The sequence below is a fragment of the Salvelinus fontinalis genome, chromosome 14 (genome assembly GCF_029448725.1).
Source record: "Salvelinus fontinalis isolate EN_2023a chromosome 14, ASM2944872v1, whole genome shotgun sequence".
Classification (NCBI taxonomy): domain Eukaryota; kingdom Metazoa; phylum Chordata; class Actinopteri; order Salmoniformes; family Salmonidae; genus Salvelinus; species Salvelinus fontinalis.
The window spans coordinates 53,896,392-53,906,832 of NC_074678.1; positions in this window are offsets into that span (position 1 = coordinate 53,896,392).

Genomic DNA, 10,441 nt, shown 5'->3' on the forward strand with positions numbered 1-10,441 from the left:
TAAATCTATGACGTTAAAATGCCTATTTACTCTGTTCCATCTGACTGCGCAATCCACTCTCATCATCCCAGCCAAGCCATTTATAAACTTGATCTCCACTAGACATTGTCTCACATTTCTTTTAGATTAACATTTTCGTTTTCAACAGTGGACTTTTGTATACACCTTGCTGTCTGTCTTTCCGACATTTCCAACATTGTTTCAATATTCAGATTTGATCTCCAGCTGTCCCATAGTAGTGAAAGTGTCGGGAGTAGGGACGAGACAGACAGGCAGGCAGAGTTTCTCAACCTGTCAAAATCATAAATCAGCTGGCATCATTTTTATGGAAATAAACAAAGAAATGTCAATAGTGAAAAGGTAAAAACGAGACGAAGTGCAGCTAGTGCGTAGTTTCCAGCTTCACTTTGAAGTGTTTGTGTTAGCTGTGTTGTTGGCAACAGTGTCCTGATGAGAGAGCAAATGTTCTATGCCAGGCAAAATCGCGCCTCATTAGCTCCTTGTTATGGATGTATCAAAATGAATGTCTCTAGAAAACAGCTTAAACCAATGCAAAGGCAGTTAGCCGTAGTTGGCTAGCTAGCAAGCAAGGGATAAGAACGTTGCCAGACAGTACGGCAATGGAACATTTAGAATGAACAACTGGGTCACGTCCATAGATACATAACTAAAAGACTGAACGACCAGACGGCTTGGGTAGCAACCCTAGATTTGTGTTGGGACTATATCTTGCGGAAGGATGAAATAGTATGACTAAATTCATCAAAATAAGCAAAGTGGCATCACATCTATCAAAATTGTATATATTGAGAGTAGAACAGACTTACCTGAAGCAGCTATGAAGGTGGCCCATCTCAGAAACTTGTAAGACCTGGGTCTTCTGATTGATTTGATCTTTCTTTTTCTTCTTATTGGTCTCCACGAGATGACGGCAGAAGTTGATGCAAGGGGGTCCATGACTAGATAAAGTATCCATGCCTAGAAAAAGCCTCAAGCGCTTCCATTATTTGTTATGGTCAGGTGCAATTTCTTTGCACAACGCATTATACACTCGGAAATGACTTAAGAAATGAAAGATTTTACGGTGCAAAATGTTTGTAATTTGCGTGAAACACTGAGATCTCAATTCGGACGGGACTAGAAACATCAGAGGACCAGGGAGGTTGCTGGAATTCTGACTCTCATGCCCAGTAAAAATCACTGGCATGGCCGATCAGCACGGGATTAGAACGATCGAACTGCTCTGGTAATAGTTACAGTACGGCCCAGTACATGACTGGGGCTAAGCTGCCTGCCATCCAGGACTTCTACACCAGGCGGTGTCAGAGGAAGGTCCTAAAAATGATCAGAGACCCCACCCACACCAGTCATAGACTGTTCTCTCTACTACCGCATGGTAAGCAGTACCGGAGCGGCAAGTCTAGGACCAAAAGGCTTCTCAACAGCTTTTACCCCCAAGCCATAAGACTCCTGAACAGGTAATCAAATGGACTATTTGCATTGTATCCCCCCAACCCTTCTTTACACTGCTGCTACTCTCTGTTTACCATATATGCGTAGTCACTAACTATTCTTTCACGTACATACTATCTCAATTATCCCGACTAACCGGTGCCCCAGCACATTGGCTACCTGCATTGTGTTCCGCCACCCGCCAACCCTGCTTTTACGCTACTGCTACTCTCTGTTTATCGTATATGCATAGTCCCTTTAACCATACCTACATGTACATACTACCTCAATCAGCCCGACTAGCCGGTGTCTGTATATAACCTCACTACTGTTATAGCCTCACTACTGTTATAGCCTCGCTAATGTATATAGCCTCGCTACTGTTATTATTCACTGTCTTTTTACTGTTGTTGTTTATTTCCTTATCTATTGTTCACCTAATACCTATTTATTTACTTAAAAATTGCACTGTTGGTTAGGGCCTGTAAGTAAGCATTTCACTGTAAGGTCTACACCTGTTGTATTTGGCGCACGTGACAAATAAACTTTGATTTGATTTGATTACTGGACCTCCATTAGAAAAAAAGAATCCCGTCCGAAAAGAGCTAAAGAGTTGGAGTGGAGAGGAACTTTTGATTGGCATTGTGAGACTGGGAATTAAATAACTTAATGTTAGGTTATGTGTCTTCTTTATTACTTTTCCTTTTATTGGGTTTACTTGTGAGTGTGAATATCTCTGTATCCATATTAGTTACACTAAAAAAGAGATTGAGGCAGAAAATGTCAGTTTTCAATATTTATTAGAATCCTAGAGAAGATAGTTGGAACAATAAATTGTAGCTTTTTGACTAATAGCCATACATTTCATTAAATTACTAAGGGACATTTTTCCAACATTCATGAAACGGAGTGATGTATTAACAGAAATGTGCTCCTAATTCATCGAGTAAGATTAGGCTTTCATTTAAATATACATTTCCATGAAATATGAAACAGTACAAAGAACTTGTATCAATCAATGGATATCTTGCCGATAGTACAATTCAAAGAGTCCTAACTTTTGTCAAACAAAAACATAATTTATTTACATCTGCACATATCATCTTGGGAAGCAATTATTTCCAGTGAAAGTATTGAAGTCAATACTTGAACAATGGTTGATTCTTTCTCCTCGAGTTGGAAGCAGAAGCAACATTCCAATTTGAGGGTATATGAGTTGTCCTGCCAGATGGGGGCTGCTTGTGGAAGGAAGCAAAGTGACAGGGGCAGTTCGACACCTCACCAGTGAAGTGGGTCAGTCATTGAGCTAATTTCACCCCTCTCTTCCTGGCTATGATGGAAGGGAGTGTGCGGCTGCCGGATTTTCTTTAAATGCCGCTGGAAATAAAAGCAGGCATATCCAACATATGGAAGAATGTATGTGAATGAAAGCAATACGTTACAGGGATGGCGAGACGCTTAGAAAGCACTGAACGGTGCAGAGGAATTTTAATGATGCAGCAGTTTAAGAGTTTACGATATAAAATCAATAGGATTTTGATGAAGGGTAGGGATTTCGCATGGCTATGTTTATCAGTGCTTTGCGAATCCATAATGACAGCTCTGGCTTATGCTGAGCCTTTAACCTGTTGGCAACAGCAAGTCTGTCCACAGTTGCATATTATTCTCAATATGGCATGGTTTGAATTGATATCAAACTATTCCATATCGAAGGGTATATGATTCACCCCACAGTGCAGTGCCATTATCCTGATGAAAAGCTCGGCAAAATGACAAGACCTTGATGGGTCTCATCCTGATCTCCCATTAGGCAGTGGATCGAAATATCTGGGCTCACGTCCAGTAGCCAAAAATACCATCTCTCTTTCTCTCACTCTCTCTCTCTTCCTGTCACTTTTTGTACCTGAAATCCTTGCATAGAGCTCTGATTGTAGGCTATGGCATGCCTTTTGCTCAGAGTATACCATGAAAGCAGTCCATTTCAATACTGACAATCCCGACTAACGCGTTTGAAATGGTCACACACACTGTCAAAGTCTTTAAATTATATTTAAGATGAAGGGATCATTAATGACGAGGGAAGTTAATCAGGAAGTGACCCATAAATGTTGAGATATAAGAAGGAGTGTCTGCCACCACAAACTGCAACCAGTGTACTCAGGCGTTCTGTCTAACTGCTTTATATTCCATTTGGAGAATGGGATTCCACTCATGCATTAAGGAATATCTTGTTGCAATTGTTATTGAAGTGTCTCCACAGAGAATTGCAACTGCCTAAATTGAAAATTACAAATCATTTTCTCTAATGGAACCCATTATATTGTCAAATATGTGTCAGGGTGGTTTTTAATTTCTTCTTTATTTGAGGAATGTTTCATTAATTTTGCAGAGTGCCAAGGCATAACTTAAACTGTTACAGACCATTTCACTCAATTTAATACAGATTCTAATGATTTTCCTCCATTACTTAAATGTCTGAATTTTTTATATATTTTTTTTATCTCCACGTCTCATGCATGATTCTCATTGTTAGAACCAGTTGGGGTGGCATTTACATCCCTCACCTTTGCAACCATGAAAAAAAGGTTTAAAATGACAAATAGTTACACATCATACATGTTTTTATTTAGACTGAGTGTTCAAAACATTAGGAATACCTGCTCTTTCCATGACATAGACTGACCCGGTAGCTCCAGGTGAAAGATATGATCCCCTATTGATGTCACCTATTAAATCCACTTCAATCAGGGTAGATGAAGGGGAGGATACAGGTTAAATAAGGATTTTTAAACCTTGAGACAATTGAGACATGGATTGTGTATCTGTGCCAATCAGAGAGTGAATGGGCAAAACAGAGTAGGTGCCAGGTGCACCGGTTTGAGTGTGTCAAGAACGGCAACGCTGCTGTTTTTCAGGTTCAACAGTTTCCGTGTGTATCAAGAATGGTCCACCACCCAAAGGACATCCAGCCAACTTGACACAACTGTGGGAAGCATTGGAGTCAACATGGGCCTGCACCCCTGTGGAACGCTTTCGACACCTTGCCCCAACAAAGTGAGGCTGTTCTGAGGGCAAAACGGGGTGCAACTCAATATTAGGAAGGTGTCCTTAATGCTTTGTACACTGTTTATCAATGATAAAACATAATGGAAGTCCTTCATTATACTGCAGAACGTTACGAATTGTGGGCCTAGATTCAATCAGATCAAGTGTTAACCGGCGACAGCCAACACTGAGGTTGATGTTTTGGGGGTGTCAGAGGATAAACTGTATTGGTGCTGCCCTTGAGCGTTGTCACGGACCCACACCCGTCCCTCTTGCTTTAAAGGTTCAGAACAACAGAGTGAAGGCTACATAGAAATAATGAAGTTCAAATTGAGAATCATTAAATGAAATAATGACGTGTTCTAGCAGGCTAATCGAGGTGTAGATTTCATCTCACCTCCGAGTGTTCGAACTTGTAAACAAGGCTGCATGGGACTTCCCTTAATGCGACACCGTGCAGATAATGGCAATGTCCGCTTTAGGTATAAATGCCAGGAGCCGCTTGTGGATTTGACAGCTCTAACACAGTTCCACATCCGACACTGCCAAAACAACCGCTATGTGAATGATTATATTTAATAGAGCCCCAGGGCAAGCATATGTACTGTATGTATGTATGCACAGTATATATCGTATGTATGCATGTAGGCAGGCAGGTAGGTGTAACAGAGGTCGTTGTATCTTATTTCATACCCTGTAAAGAAACAAGTAAACATTTTCACTACCGCCTTTCATCTTAAATACTGTCCCAAGATTTTCAAAAGACAATCAAGCCCAAAAGACAACCAGACTTAACAAGCCTAGCGTTTCCTCTTTTTTTGGATGTGTCCTCAGGCCAGTTGATGTGATGTTTGCTTTGTTCATTTGTCTTCCTAATTGTTAGCCTTCCATACAGTTATGATATCAGTGGGCAAAATGATGTAAAAGATTACCAGATTGCTAGCTATGTGCATGTTGATGTTTAGCATGGTTTTCCTGTCAGCATGCAGGGGTTGTGTGGAAAAGCCTTGGGTTTGTTCCATCTGCAATCAAGCGAATTAGGGATAGATCGGTAATAATGCAATGCATATTTTTGGAGTGTCCTTTTTGCTAACAAATCGAATCTGAAAGAGATCTTCAGTGGCAAGTGACAGAGAGACACAAGGATTTTGTGGATGCTCGTCTTGTAATCAACATTTTTTGATGACTCTTGTCACTGTAAACATTGAAATCCTCTTAGCAAACCACAATGTGATTAGGAGAAGGCTACATTCCTCTTAGGAAACTTTCAGCTTTTCCCAAGAGTTTAAAAACAATCAGCAGAGAGATTTTCTTCTTTCTCTATTTAAACAGATCTTCATTAATATATATATATAGCTTTTCTGGGAGCAATTATATACATCCATATTACAATCACACCTTGCGTGGTGGTGGTTGTATTTAGAAATGGATTTTGTAAAGATAACAAAATGGATGCGGATCATAAATTTAGATTTGTACTGAAGGGTTATATTATTAGGATACAATAACATAGCCTGTGCTTTCAATATAACTAAATATGTCTGGGTTTTTAGAGTAAAACATGAGTCTTCAGAGTAAAGCATTGGTTAGGAAGCTTTACTGACCCCAACTCCAAGTTCTCCACATGGAATCAACTGATTTGTTCCAAATCTTTGTAGGCGAAACAGATTAATTTTGGTTTCAATATAATCTGCTTTGGTTGGATCAAGAGTCCTGAAAGAATGTGAAATGCCACAATTCAGAGAAACAAATAAATTATTTTGATCTTTGCATGTCAGATACACAACACAATACATCTGGGTCTCCATAGTGTGCATTACCTCTAGATGACTGGTAGACATTTTATAAAGTGCAGCTTTTGCCAAATGGTAAAACCTCTAACACTGAGATCTACTGATGTCATTGTAATGTAAGTTGAAGCTAAGTATATACAGAAAACTGATGTGGTTTTTCATGAGAGGCCAGAACTCCTCCAATGTTGCTTGAATTAAATTCCATAGCCTCTATTTCCTCCAATAGCTGTGCGGAAAGTAATACATCTCCTATAAAATATTACGTATAATTACAGTAAATTATATAGCATGTATCCAATGAACACTGTAATAAATTTAAAGGCATAGTCACCAGAGCTCGTTAAAGTTTCAAACAGACATCTCTCTCACGTGAATATGAGGCATTGGACTGAAAAGTTTTGTGTTCCGCAAGAAAAATAGTATACATGTTAACTCGATTGAATCAGGGGCTGTTCCGCAAAACCCCAAATGTTCAGCGTCTTAATCAGTCACGGCCTTGTCGATGGAAGCTCACAATTCTACTAAGACGCTCTGCCATCAAAGGGACAGGGCCATCTGGCTGGTGGCACTACTCTCTGAGTGGGTGATCTCGCTGCAAGGCCTGGGCCTCTGCCAGTGCCTCTCAGGAGAAGCCGAAAAAAGACGCACGACAAAGTCAGAATGGATTTATGGGTAAGAATAAACGAAGCCTGGGATGTGTTCGTTAGGGCACACTACAGAAACTATGTTTTAAACGCTTTGCAACAGAAAATGACAATAACCATTTCTCATTGGAAAAGTTTAGGTAGTCATTTGTTTCAGTAATTTTTTGGGCCATTTTGTGGCTAATGAACAGAAATCTGGTCAATAATTAAGGAAAAAGGAGGCGATACCATCAATTTATGAAAGGGAAGAATGGTACCCTGTCATACCGTTGAAGCTGAGCTGCTGTGTCACTCGGAAGGGACAAAGGTTAGCAGCCAGTGTTCTTAACAGTGCACTATGATGCGCAAGAAAAAATGATCAATTGAATCAAATTCATCACATTTTTATTATGTTGCGTGTCAGACCCACTCATGTCATCAAGTTAACTCTTTTGAATTTTCATGTTATGCTTAGGATGTGGTACTGGCTTTGTGTTTGTGTTTCAGTTTACAGAGATAGACTGAGTAAGAGACTGTGCTTCGTTTTAATTACACTGTATTTCAATCTAACCCTTCTTTTTTGCCATGTGCTTCTTCGTTCCAAAATGGAAATATTGGAAAAAGACAAAGAAAAAGTTAGTCTCTGACCGCATACCTTCTTCTTTTTAAATTTTAATTTTGCCAGCCGACTAATCTTCGACATTCAAGCAACCAGTGTCATTGTCCACAATTTTTCTTGATCCTCTTTCACCTGGCATTATTTCCTGAGAAGGTTGCCAGTTTCACATTGCCAGATCTCCTGCATGTTTGTGATAAGATTAATTGAGTTACTTTTTCATTATCCATATGCCAGTAGAAATGAGATGAATGGCTCAGAGGAAGGTAATGAGAATTAGAACCCCAGCAGGAAAAAAAACAACTATGTCATACTGGTTTGGAAGTTAGATGTCTGGACAGGGTGATTGTTTAGCATGTTCTCCTTATGTAATATAGACATACCTTATTTCATGACTTTGGAGATGTAAAACAGTCCATGACTATAATTATTGTTACTAGGCAAAATATAATTATTGTCTAATATACACTGAGTATACAAAACATTAAGAATACCTGCTCTTTCCATGACATAGACTGACCAGGTGAGTCCAGGTGAAAGCTATGATCCCTTATTGATGTCACTTGTTAAATCCCACTTCAATCAGTGTAGATGAAGGGGAGGGGACAGGTTAAAGAAGGATTTGTAAGCCTTGATACAATTGATACATGGGTTGTGTATGTGTGCCATTCAGAGAGCAAATACAAAAGATTTACGTCCCTTTGAACGGGGGGGACGGCTCATTATAATGGCTGGAATGGAGTAAATGGAATGCATCAACCACATGGAAAGCATGTTTTGATGTGTTTGATGCCATTCCATTGATTCCATTCCAGGCATTACTATGAGCCCGTCCTCCCCAATCAAGGTGCCACCAGCCGCCAGTCGGTAGTAGGTGCCAGGCGCACCAGTTTCTGTCAAAAACTGCAATGCTGCTGTGTTTTTCATGCTCAACAGTTTCCTGTGTGTAACAAGAATGGTCCACTACCCAAAGGACATCCAGCCAACTTGACACAACTGTGGAAAGCATTGGAGTCAACATGGTCCAGCATCCCTGTGTAACGTTTTCAACACCTTGTAGAGGCCAAGCCCTGACGAATTGAGGCTGTACTGATGGCAAAAGGGAGGGGTTCAACTCAATATTAGGAAGGCGTTCCTAACGTTTGATATACTCAGTGTAAATAACCTACGGCGTAAGCCCCCCACTCCTCTAGACATAGAAGCACGGTTCAACCACGTTAGATACTGTATATGGGTCCCTTTGGGACATAAATCCCACAGAGATGACTAATGACCACGGCCACTATTCAAGCCAGGCACAACGGTCATTCTCAGTGAGGCTGAGTGTTACGGCCCTTTATTTGTAAAAGCAAGAGTGCAGACTTTGGTTAAAAAGTTCAGTGGGCCAAAGAAGATAGATTGTCTCCATCCCCCAAATTAATTTATCTTTTGGATAGTTCTTTACATATTATTTAGGAATCAAGGTGCATTGTTTGAGGCTGTACTGTACAAGGAGTGTTTTAATTCCTGTATTCCACACTGGTTTGGTCAAAGATTTGCCCTTAAAAAAGGCGAAGGTTCACTTTGTATGACTTCTAGTCAGAAAATGGCACAGATCTGTTTTTTCACAAGCCCCAAGATATATTTAGTCATTGTATCAGTGGTGAAATCTCTTTGAAAGTATGCAGCAGGGTGGATGTGACATTTTTTTCACCTTCCACGACATTACTCTTAAATGCAAGCAATGAAAATCTAAACTGATTAAAATGGCTGGGTTTACACATGAGTGAAAAGACATAGATATTAATATCCCAAATTAACCACGCTTGGAAACATGCCAATCTTGGCATGGAATGAAATAGAAAACATTTAACCCGGTTTCCAGATGTTAAATAAGGGAAACTGTCTGACTGTAACATACTGTAAGTATGCTTAGTGTGAAAGAGCTGGTGATGATTGGCCACATTGACTTGATTCCTTCATTTATTTAATGAAAAGAACTAACCAATGAGAATGGCCTGGACAACTCTCTCATTGTGTTCTGATACATGATTGTAGAAATTATGAATGTAGTACAATTGTATTTTACATAAAGCTTGAGGCACAGTAAAAGAAACATATCCTAAAACAATGTACTCCCTCAGTTCTTTCGTTTTTCATTTTTTGACAGTTAGACTACAGGGAGGCTTAAATGCAACAGAAAAGATTTGCACAATTTCAGGAGATTATTCTTATTTTATTTAAAACATGGGTTTACTTTGGCTTAGGTGGGGATTAATAAAGCACATTTATCTGACACCACTTACCCTACATTTTGCTACCTGTCATTAGAGACAATTTTGGTCTGATTGGATTGCCACGTGTCCATTACAACATGTTATCAACATGCTTTCTGACATTTCGACATCTTTTAATCAAATGATCCTCCCTTTTATTGACGCAGTTGCCCAATTTAAAGGAGCCCGTGGTCAGCTGGGTATTTTCGGCCACTTTGGTGGAATGCTTGGCTCAGATTTGAAGGAAAATGACTTCCAATCCTGTGATCATCCCTGGCATAGGTTTACCCAACCCCACCCTGCTCACAACAGAGAGAGTTTGGAAGTGCATTTAAAGCAGATAATGGCCCATGGACACTCAGCCAGGAAGTTCTGCAATTCTTGTTTGACAGTGGATCTAATATCGCAGAGTCAGTTTACTGCACAGATATATGGCATGTAGATCAGAGGAACATCTATTACAGATGCCCCTTTATTGCTCACACCCGTGTGATGTAACATCAGCCATCCAGTTTACGATCACAGATGCACTGTTATCACGAGGAAACCGTAAGGTGATGTGCTAACGTGTAAATACAGGTATACTGTTAATAGTCAAGATATCGTGGCTATGAGAATGCCAGATATATGCTTTGTCCTTTATCAAACATATCATTA